Source organism: Garra rufa, chromosome 2 (assembly GCF_049309525.1).
Source record: "Garra rufa chromosome 2, GarRuf1.0, whole genome shotgun sequence".
Classification (NCBI taxonomy): domain Eukaryota; kingdom Metazoa; phylum Chordata; class Actinopteri; order Cypriniformes; family Cyprinidae; genus Garra; species Garra rufa.
In genome coordinates, this window is record NC_133362.1 from 71,393,139 (window position 1) to 71,404,636 (window position 11,498).

Here is an 11,498-nt window from a genome sequence, read left to right on the forward strand (position 1 = left end):
ATAGATCAGTAATCGTTTCATTTCACGAGGATTGCTATGCTGAGTCATTCACTGGCATTTTTGCACCAAAAACGCATGATGGTAATCTTAACCCTCTACTGCACGCATTATGATAGACCTATAAAAACATTTTTTTTTTAACATTTTCTTTTCTTAGAATTGCTTAACTTGAAGTGCTGTAAAAACAAATTGGGGAAAAAATTATTTTAAGGTACTTTATGATATGTTACCATACGGCAAGAACATCCAATAGTGGGTCTAATTTAGAAATTTCTAACTTAGAAATTTCCTTATAATTAATAATTTTGTTGTTTGAAATGTTGTTTGTTGATTTAATTGGTGTTGCAATATTATAAGCTTTAACACAGAGCTTATAAATATACTTTCCAACAGCTTTTATTTGTTCCATTCTTTTTTGCTGAATATTATTGAGAACAAATAAAATATCATGTATCATAAACATTTGTATAAAACCAAAAGCATTGCAGTTCATGAAAATGTATTTTCTTCTTTCCCTTGCCATAGAACATGGTGGTGCTCACTGATATTCCCTGTATTCATATCACCGGGGTAAAGTTGGTTTTATATTCGCACATTCAGACTTTTTCTACACATTTCTGCGTTCAATAACTTTCTAATTACACGTGCAATTATGTTAATTTTTGCAAATTCTGATCAGTGACATGATTGTCAACCTACTTCATTTGTTTTTACAATCGATCAAAATGGATAAGTATTGTTTTAATGGCGTGTTTACTTGTGAATGTCCGCTGAATGTCCAATATAGAGCTGGAAACAAGATAGGGACCGTCTAAAAAGTTCTTATTGTTTTTCATTGTGTGCAAAGTGCAAACAGACAACTACATTTTAACAGATGGACCAGCAAATATTACTCACATTGTGTCTTCCAATGCTATAGATGTTCTTTAGCAACAATATAAATTGCATTATTATGGTGTTTGAAAAGATGTTTAGGAAATTAAAAATAATGAACATGTAGGCTACATAAACTTTAATTTGGTGACAATCTAGACAAGTGGAAAAATCACTTAATCTCCTGAACATAGTTAATTGCTTAAGTTTACAGCTATTTTCATTCATTTATTTGCCTTAAAATGAACAAGAACTGTGTTGGCATGTTGGTTTTTACAATGGCATACGATTTATTTGAATAGGTTTTTAAAGCATGGGTTTACTGCTCCAAAGCAAGCTGGAACATCTTGTCTGGACCCTACAAAACATACTTCAGCCCATGTCTTGTTTTATTCACTCTGTTTTATTCTGTTATTTTCTGGTTTTGCATGCGATAAATATTTCCCAGTGTTAACTGTGTTCTCCAGGTGTTGATAGAATAACTAAACTATCTTTTATGTTTTTTCTGTTGTATGACTTCTTTGTTAACCATTAAACTCTCACAATAACACAATTCATGTGCATTGATTCATGTTTACAGTCCTGCAGAAATAGGCATTGAGACAACTTTCAGTTCAATAGCTTTCCAAAGGAGGGTCACACTGTTCCAAAACAAATGATAAAATATTTATCTGACCCTAAAGAATATACTTCAAGTCTTAAATATACAATTATTTACTGTAAATGTTCAAAATCCACCATCACTGTATTCTATGCACTGTAAAAAACAACCTATAGAATCTACTCAATAAAATGGGGTAAACTGATGTAACAATTTGCACTCAGTTTGTTTGGGTAGATTCTATCCTATATATCTGAGTAAAGAATACCTGAATTTAAGAATCTACTCAATAAAATGGGGTAAACTGATGTAACAATTTGCACTCCGTTTGTTTGGGTAGATTCTATCCTATATATCTGAGTAAAGAATACCTGAATTTAAGAATCTACTCAATAAAATGGGGTAAACTCAGGAAACAATTTACACAGTTTGTTTGGGTAGATTCTATCCTATATATCTGAGTAAAGAATACCTGAATTTATCAGCTAAGAAAAACAAAAAAAAAGTAGGTAAAGTCTACACAGCAAAAAGCGCAGTATTAAATGAACTCTCCCGGGAGTTTATTTGAGTCCATACTCAGAGTGTTAAAATCAACACTGAAGCAGTGTCAAAGCTAATCAGGTAATTAAGTGATTCATTGAGTGGTGATTGAAAATGATTGAAGACACCACAATTTTTATGTCACCATTATAGTGGTCAGTGTTAGCATTAGTTGGGCTCTTGACCTGTAACTTTTTAGCATTAAGTTTTGTTTAGTTAAACTAGCCAGACAAGCTAAAGAGCAAAAGTCACGCAGTGGTGATAATTCTGCTTTAAAATAAGCTTAATTTGAGCCACTGAAAGCGTTTAGAGTGTAGTCTTTTAGTTCTATATCATTTATTTATTATAACTGCCTTGGGATTTCACAGCAGCAAAAAATAATAAGAAAGCTTTTTTTTTTTTGATGATTGGCCTTTTTACAAGCTCCTCTGATCAAAAAACTTTTAAAAGTTGCCCTTTTAGGCACACACAGACATCAGGAATCAGCATATGAATCTCAACAATGGTGACAAACAGCATATTCAGAAACAGATCAACTCTAAACATCACGGAAATCATCAGCTCATAATTTATTCATGCCGCAATGCATGATGGGAGACACGGATGAGTTTTGATTGGCTACAACATACATTTTTGATGGTCACCATTGTTGTGATTCTCATGCTGATTGTTGATGTCTGTGTGTCTATATCTAAAATATGTGTATATTTTTGTTAAAATAAGCTTCAAAAACATGTGTCTGATTAATGCAGTGTAATTAATACATAAAATATAACTCAGCTATTCAGGTCACTACATATTGACTTTGTCAAAGCATGTTCAACACCACATAATCTAATTTCTTCTGGATTGTCTGACCGTTATAACTCAATTATAACACCCAAACATAATGTTAAGAAGTTATTGGTAAAGAGCTAAACTAATGCTAACACTGACCACTATAATGGTTACTTACAAAATTAGATTTTCTCCTTTTGGTGATTCTGCTTTTTAACATCAGGTCTTTAATAATGGTCAATAACCACTCATTGAATCACTTAATTACCTCAATAACTCTAACACTGCTTCAGTCTTCATTTTAATACTCTTGAGTATGGACTCAAACTATTGGGAGAGTTCATTTAATACTGGGCTTTTTGCTGTGTAGACTTTACCTACTTTTTTTTGTTTGTCTTAGCTGATAAATTCAGGTATTCTTTACTCAGATATATAGGATAGAATCTATCCAAACAAACAGTGCAAATTGTTACATCAGTTTACCCCATTTTATTGAGTAGATTCTATAGGTTGTTTTTTACAGTGTGGGTTTCTTCAGTGGAACACCATTTAGTTCAATAACTTTTGAAAAGAGGGTCACATCGCTCCTAAACAAGTTGCTAAATATTTATCTAACCCTAAAGAACATATTTCAAGTCTTAAATATACAATAATTTACTGTAAATGTTCAAAATCTAGCATCACTGTATTCTATGAGTTTCTTCAGTGGAACACCATTTAGTTCAATAACTTTTGAAAAGAGGATCACATCTGTCCAAAAAAAGGTTAAAATATTGATCTGACCCTAAAGAACATATTTCAAGTCTTAAATATACAATTATTTACTGTAAATGTTCAAAATCTAGCATCACTGTATTCTATGAGTTTCTTCAGTGGAACACCATTTAGTTCAATAACTTTTGAAAAGAGGATCACATCTGTCCAAAAAAAGGTTAAAATATTTATCTGACCCTAAAGAACATATTTCAAGTCTTAAATATACAATTATTTACGGTAAATGTTCAAAATCTAGCATCACTGTATTCTATGAGTTTCTTAAGTGGCACACCATTTAGTTCAATAATTTTTGAAAAGAGGGTCACACCATTACAAAACTAGTTGAAAAATATTGATCTGACCCTAAAAAACATTATTCGAGTCTTTAATGTAGAAGTATTTTGTGCAGATGTTCAATATCTATCATCATTGAAGAGGTTTCTTCATTCACACACCTTTCATGAAAAATATTATATCATCCACATTTTTTAATACTGTAATGTCTGAAAACAGTAACTTCTTTAATTTATAGATTTACTTAGAGGAATGATTTGCTTTAAAAGTACTTTGAAACCATTATAAACAAAGTTTCACCTTCAGTGTGTCTGTAATGCTAGAAATTGTTACAAATTGAACATTTAGAGCAAATAATTGTACATCAAATACTTGTAGTATGTTATTTAGAGTCAATTTAATATTTAGCAACTTGTTTAGGAGCGATGTGAGCCTCTTTTCAAAAGTTATTGAACTAAATGGTGTGTCACTAAAGAAACCCATAGAATACAGTGATGGTGGATTTTGAACATTTACAGTAAATAATTGTATATTTAAGACTTAAAGTATGTTCTTTAGGGTCAGATTAATATTTAGCAACTTGTGTTGGACAGATGTGAGCCTCTTTTCAAAAGTTATTGAACTAAATGGTGTGCCACTGAAGAAACCCATAGAATTCAGTGATGCTAGATTTTGAACATTTACAGTAAATAATTGTATATTTAAGACTTGAAATATGTTCTTTAGGGTCAGATTAATATTTAGCAACTTGTGTTGGACAGATGTGACCCTCTTTTCAAAAGTTATTGAACTAAATGGTGTTCCACTGAAGAAACCCATAGAATTCAGTGATGGTGGATTTTGAACATTTACAGTAAATAATTGTATATTTAAGACTTGAAATATGTTCTTTAGGGTCAGATAAATATTTAGCAACTTGTGTTGGACAGATGTGAGCCTCTTTTCAAAAGTTATTGAACTGGAAGTTGTCTCAATGAAGAAACCCAAAAAATACAGTGATGATAGAAAGGAAAAATGGTCTGTAATGTCTTTCTCTAATTTAACTGAATATACTATTGCTAAGCATTAAGCCTCAAATGTACTTGACAGTTATATAGACCTAAAATAGTTATTTCCTAATTATGATGCAAGAATACTAAAAATAGTATAGTTTATCTAAATAAAAGTACAGTTTGCTTAAAACGAGACTAATTATCTTGTCATTTTGCTTATCTAATGTATCTTAATTTAAGAACAATTTAAGAATATTTTGACTAGAAACAAGTCAAAAATACTAAGTAAGGTAAGCCTATTTTTGCAGTGTGTCTTCACTTTCACATGTTTCCCAGTCTTTGGATCGGGTAGTTTCTTTAGGTCTTGGAATTATACTCTCCAAAATATACAGACTTTCTTTGACAAGGATTTGTGTTTTGTGGGGTTGTGAGGACAGGGCACATTTGGACATTTTGGAGTCTTTAAGTACTTTGTCATCTGTTTGCCTATCGATTGCCTGTCTGACAGCTTTTGAAATGTGATTGTGACCTATGGAGAGCATTTCACAAATGGGAAGAAGTGGTGCATCTCAAGCCTTTCCTGGAAGAATATAGACTCAAATATAGTAGAACGCATTTAAAAAAATTATTTTACTTGTTTCCCCAGCTCACAATAAGCTAAAACAACACACATCTTTAGTTTATACTCAGCTGTCATTTGCACTCAATTTTATAACACTTTAGAACCTGATAAAAGCACTTAAACATTTTAGGCAACTGATTAACTCAAAGCATTTGAAGAAACAAACTAATTTATTTTAATTTAAGAGAGCTTAAAATATTTGTGATGAGTGTGGTGGGGCTGAGAACAGTGGGAACCACCAAGCTTTTTTTCATGACTCTTAGTCCCACCCTGTACATTTCAAAGAGATTAACATCATTTATACCTTGACCTTTAATTTTTAAGTGCTGTGAATTTAATAACTAAAACAAGTCTTATTATACATTTACATATAAATAGTTAAACAATATGTACTACATCTATTCTTAAAGATGTGCTGTCCATCCTCAAGCTGACCACAGGCTCTAATCTTCACTACAATGGTAACACTACAAAAACAACAACAGACACTTCTGATAATCCTGAGACTGAGCAGTGGATTTCTAGTTCCCAGCATGCTTTGCACATAGGGCTTGATCAGGAGCAGAAATGTGGAAATTAAGTGCTGTTTAATGTGTTTTTAGCAAAGGAAAGGGCTTCTTAAAGTGTGTTTTTCAAATTTATTTGACATTTAAGGGTTGTTGTTTATTTTGATTTTTGAGGTTACCATTATGGTGAAGTGTTGAACTTGTGGTTAGACTATGGCTACACGAGCCTAAACTACATTGTTACCATCAATGAGTAACTGCTTATATCTCTGTTAAAAGCATGTTGTTGTAATCTATTACTTGCATGCAGAAGTTGTGTTCTTAAGATTTAGAAATCTCGTGGTCATGATTATGGTTCTTAATAATCATGAAACGTGCAATTATGATTATAAATGAATGCACAGTTCGCGTTTGAGGATCCTTTAGCATCATACTACGATTCCACATGTGCCACTTCTAGCTGTAGTAGTAGATCAGTGTAACCTTTGTGTGACCTTATGGACATTGTCTATTTCAGTTTTGTTATAAGTGTGTCTGTGTTAATGCCAACTGCATAAATCTTGGCTCAGGTGTGTATTTTTATTGAAATTTTAATATTTCACCCTCATTTCCTTAAAAAAAAATCTATTTTACCCTCCTTACAAAAAATACTCACACTCAGGACCTTAAGGACAAAAATGTCCACATTGAAACCCAATAAAACTGCAAATTTTTAACACAGGGCCATTTGACTATAAAATGATGCAATATTTGCTAATAGGCATTCATTCTATCGGAAAGGCTTCAACTTTTAAATTTTTACCATTTTTTACTAGATTGTGCCATTTTTTCAAATTTGCCATATAAAAGAAATACTTTTTTGTGTTTTCTGCTTATGCATATTATAGTATATTATAGAGTCAATTGGAAAAATAATGCAGCTATAATTGTGTGGGTATGTTGGTAAGGATGTCAGAGTGTGGTTTGCATGTGTTTACTGAAAATGTTATGGGTGTAATTAGTTTGAAAGAAATGATATTGTACTGGCAATCAAAAATCCCACTCCATGTATATGAGTCTCACCCTTGGCAGGGTCATAGGGCCATGTCAAAACTATGAATGAGGTCAAAGAAGGTTAATGAGCTTTGAGGATTTGTCTTTTTCACCCAAACACACATTTTAATCCTTGATTGCACTTTTTCATTTGTTATTGTTTTTGTACAGAGATAAAAGGTAAGCTTGGATTTGATGTAGAAGTTCAGAAGCCCCTAAACACATTGTTTTTGTTTTAACCACAAGAAAATGCTGATTGTGTAGTCTGCTAGATTTTATACAAAGTGTGAGTGTTCACACAGCCAAACAGATTTTTGCCAAGCAAAACCTATACATATTTGGTGCTTGAGGGCTTGGTCATTTCATTGCTTGCAAGATGAAGAGATGTTACTCAGCAGAGGAAGCTCTGGAGCTAGTGTTGCCCACTGACAGTCAGCATTATGGAAAGAAACCAGCTTTTAAAGCATTACAATTCTGAAAATGAAAATGTTTGGTAATTATGAATAGAAGAGATGCTGATAAAAAAACAACAGTCAGTGAAAGTGGAAAAAAAATATTAATATATAACATTTCTATGACAGTTTTTTGAAATGGCCATTTTTGTCCATTATGGCCCTAAATGTTAGTTTTTTTTATTTTTATTTTTTTTTTTTTTTTATCTGACACTACATAAAAAATATAAATGCCTCAAAATGAATGTTGTTGTTCTTCATTGACACACCCAAGAAGCTAATAAGCAAAGAAAAAAAATCTGCTTAGTATTTAGTATATGGAAATTAACTACTATTTTTCATTTTTTCATTAAAAAAACACCTGTGGCATTATGTAAACAAACCAGCATTTAAAGGGTTAAAATTCTGAAAATTAATGAATGTTTGGTATATATGGATAGAACAGATGCTGGTTAAAAAATCGCCATCAGTGAAAGTGGAAAAAAATGCACAAGGGTTAAGAAAAAGAGTCGGGTCGTTAGCGTCAAAAGATACACACTTAATCATCTACGCCACTCGAACGCATGCTTAATGTAGGACTTGTGTGAATAGTTCATGTAAATAACCTTTGCCAACTAAGTATGTGACTTGCACTAAAGTAGAGACTGACTTTTGTTATATACAAAACAAACCCTCTGTTGAAAAACTTTGCAATAAATGCAATTGAATTGAAAATGCTAATAATTAGAAATTTACTAAATACATTTACATTTATTATTGCTTCAACATTTAAAGTATTTATTTCAACTATTTAAAATGTAACAGTTTGTCCAAATAAACTTCATCTATGATCTTGTTCTTTGATGACTTTAGTATCATGGACAGTGAATAGTTATAATCAAAACATGACATTTATTATTATTATTATTATTATTATTATTATTATTATTATTATTATTATTATTATTATTATTATGCAAACATTAAACAGAAACATAAAGGTCAGAGCAGACAAAACCTCTACAGGAAAAAAAAAATAACTAAGAAAAACACAAAACACCACACCTTGTAAAGTTTCACATACAAAATAAATACATACAGACAAATAACTAATATATATATATATATAATAATAATAACTTATATAAAATAAGAAGATAATAATAACATAAGCACACACAGAGGAAAGAAAAACCTTAACATCAGTGATATTTCTAAAACAATCCTATATATATAAATATATAAATCTATCATCAGTTTTCTTGTATTTAATCAACCAAAGAGATCTAAGGAAAGTGTAGATTTCAGTTAAGAAATGTGAAAAAGAAGGCTGTGATTTAGATAATTTTCCCCAAACAAAATAATCAAAAATAATTATGTAATTCAAACATTATTTGTAGACGGTCCCTCAGATGAGCGATGACGTCACGGCACTCCATAGAGATAAGCGTATTTATCAGCTTCTTTAAAACACCGAGTTCTGCAGAAAAATGCGTTGGAGTTTGTGCTCATAATAGTCGATAATGATATTAGACCCAAATTAGCCTTTTTTGATGCAGATTAAAGGAGTTATTGAACGCGGAAGTGTGTGAATGTTTTGAATGTGCGAATATAAAACCAACTTTACCCCGGTGCGAAGCGGGCGTTTTCGCTCAACAACTAATTGGATATCATTATTAACAGCACCCAAAACGTAACCTATAAGGTAATATATATAAATACAGTAACTTACTTTTGATAGATGTGCTGAATAAAATGAACGAGGCAGATCTTCACTGAATGTATTTCACGCTCCGAGTCAGTATGAAAATGGCAACTTCAAACTTCCCGGGGAGACGAAACACGGAAGAGCGCCACTAGAGCGTCAGTGGACAAAAGAATATTGCATCCGTAGTGGTTTAGCACTACCATTGAGAATGAATGGGAAACGGTTTAGGGCCGTTTAGCTAAACTATTCACGGCTGCCGCGCGGGAGACCCGGGTCCGATTCCCGGCCAATGCAGGAACGGAGTTCTTTTAATTAAGTTGTGTGTGTGTTTGCATGTGTGTAAGGTTCTTTAAAATGAAGCCTGATTTACTTGAAGGAGCTCCAACCTTTGCATACCGACCAACCCCCGTTCCCTGACGAATCTTTTCAGAAACTCATTAGTCCGTCTATATTCGTCAAATGCCTATAAAACTTGTTCACTTTATCTATAGGTTGACGAAGTTTAGCAGTGTGCAATATACTCGTAAATGCGGTGTTAATTCCAAACGTTCTCCCTCCTTTCCGAGCACTGGTGGTTCAGTGGTAGAATTCTAGCAGTGGGCGATATGATCCACGTAAATGCGATGTTACTTCCACATGATTTCCCATCCTTTTTTTTCATGTTCCCATTATGAAAAGTAAAAAAAATAGTAATAATAGTAAAGTGGTCCAAATGAGGACCCCCTGTAATGTGTAGCATTCAAGATATTGGGAGACTCAATAAGATCAAGGCAGGTTGATTTGTTTTTTTCATGGAGTAGTGGCTCCTTATGCTGATGTCGGTGAAGTCAAGTCGGCTGGGGGCGAAGAACAGCGGGTACAGCTCCTCGTTAGTATAGTGGACAGTGTCTCCGCCTGTCACGCGGAAAACCAGGGTTCGATTCCCCGACGGGGAGACCCAGGTCTTTGCTGCTGCTGAACGACTCATCCAAAAGATTTTGGTGCTGACACAGGTCACAGAAGGAGTTCTGCTTCAACGTCAGCCAGAGCCAAAACAAATGCGTTGGCCGGGAATCGAACCTGGGTTAACTGCTTGGAAGGCAGCTATGCTCACCACTATACCACCAACGCAAATGCCCGACTCCAGCTTTTAGCCATCTGAAAAGAATGCTTGAAATGCACAAGTCACTGATAGGGCAAAAGGAGCTGAAGCCATCTTTGTTTGTATCCCGTCATGTACGAGAGAGTGCTGTCTTTCCATGTGGGCTAAAGAAATCTGGAGCTGCGACGCAGAAAGCGCAAAGGCCGCAAGTACAGAACGTGGTGAGGCGCGCTTCGTTCCACTGTCCATTGGCTGGTGGCCAGTTTTACTCTTGACACTCCAATACAGCTCTGTTGTGAGCAGAAAAGAATGCTGGAAGTACATGAGTCACTGACAGGCCAAAGTAGCTGAAGCCCAAGGTTTGGATCCCATCATGTCATGAGAGTGCTGTCTTTCCATGCTGGCTGAAAAAAAAAGTGAAGTTGCAACACAGGAAGCGCAAAGGCTGCAAACACGGTCCACGAGAAAGCACGATTTGCTCCAATGCACATTGGTGTGTGGTCAGATTTAGTCTGCTATTGAAACTGCAGTGCAGCTCTGCTGTGAGCAGAGCACCCAAAAATACAGATCATTCGGAAAGGTTCCCCTCCACGGAAATCTTTAGTAAAAGGTGAAAGATTTATGCGTCTATGAAGAGAAACTCGAGTTGTGTGCCCATGCGCTTGAGCATGTACGCTCCCTGTGGTAAACCACTATACTCACAAAGGGTAATCTAGGGTGCCGATAAGATTTTCATCTCCCCCTCACTCCAAATGGGAGGAGTAAAAGTTAAAAAGTCTCTTCCATCATCCATTCTCGCCTGCCACACAGGAGGCCTGGCTCTGATTCCCGGGCAAATGCAGAAACAGAGTTCTTTTAAGTAAGGGGTGTGTGTTTGCATGTGTGTGGGATTCTTTAAAATGAGCCTTGAAGGCCAAGCCTGATTTGCTAGAAGGAGCTCCGAACTTTGCATATTGACCCAACCCCCCTTTCCCTGGATTTGACGTGTAACAGTTACGCACCATTACTAAATCCAGGGCAATGTGAAGGCCGAAGTTCTCCCAGCCGAGCATTGGTCGTTCAGTGGTAGAATTCTCGCCTGCCACGCGGGAGACCCGGGTCCGATTCCCGGCCAATGCAGGAACGGAGTTCTTTTAATTAAGTTGTGTGTGTGCTTGCATGTGTGTCAGGTTCTTTAAAATGAAGCCTGATTTACTTGAAGGAGCTCCAACCTTTGCATACCGACCAACCCCCGTTCCCTGACGAATCTTTTCAGAAACTCATTAGTCCGTCTATATTCGTCAAA

At 34.6% G+C, this 11,498-nt stretch overlaps 1 non-coding gene across 1 annotated transcript; it reads right to left on the minus strand.

Moving 5' to 3' along the window:
* Positions 1–10,746: 10,746 nt before the first annotated feature.
* On the minus strand, positions 10,747–10,860 carry LOC141327349 (U5 spliceosomal RNA). Its single transcript, XR_012354649.1, has one exon. It is a non-coding gene; the product is annotated as a U5 spliceosomal RNA (small nuclear RNA).
* Between the last annotated feature and the right edge of the window lie 638 nt (positions 10,861–11,498).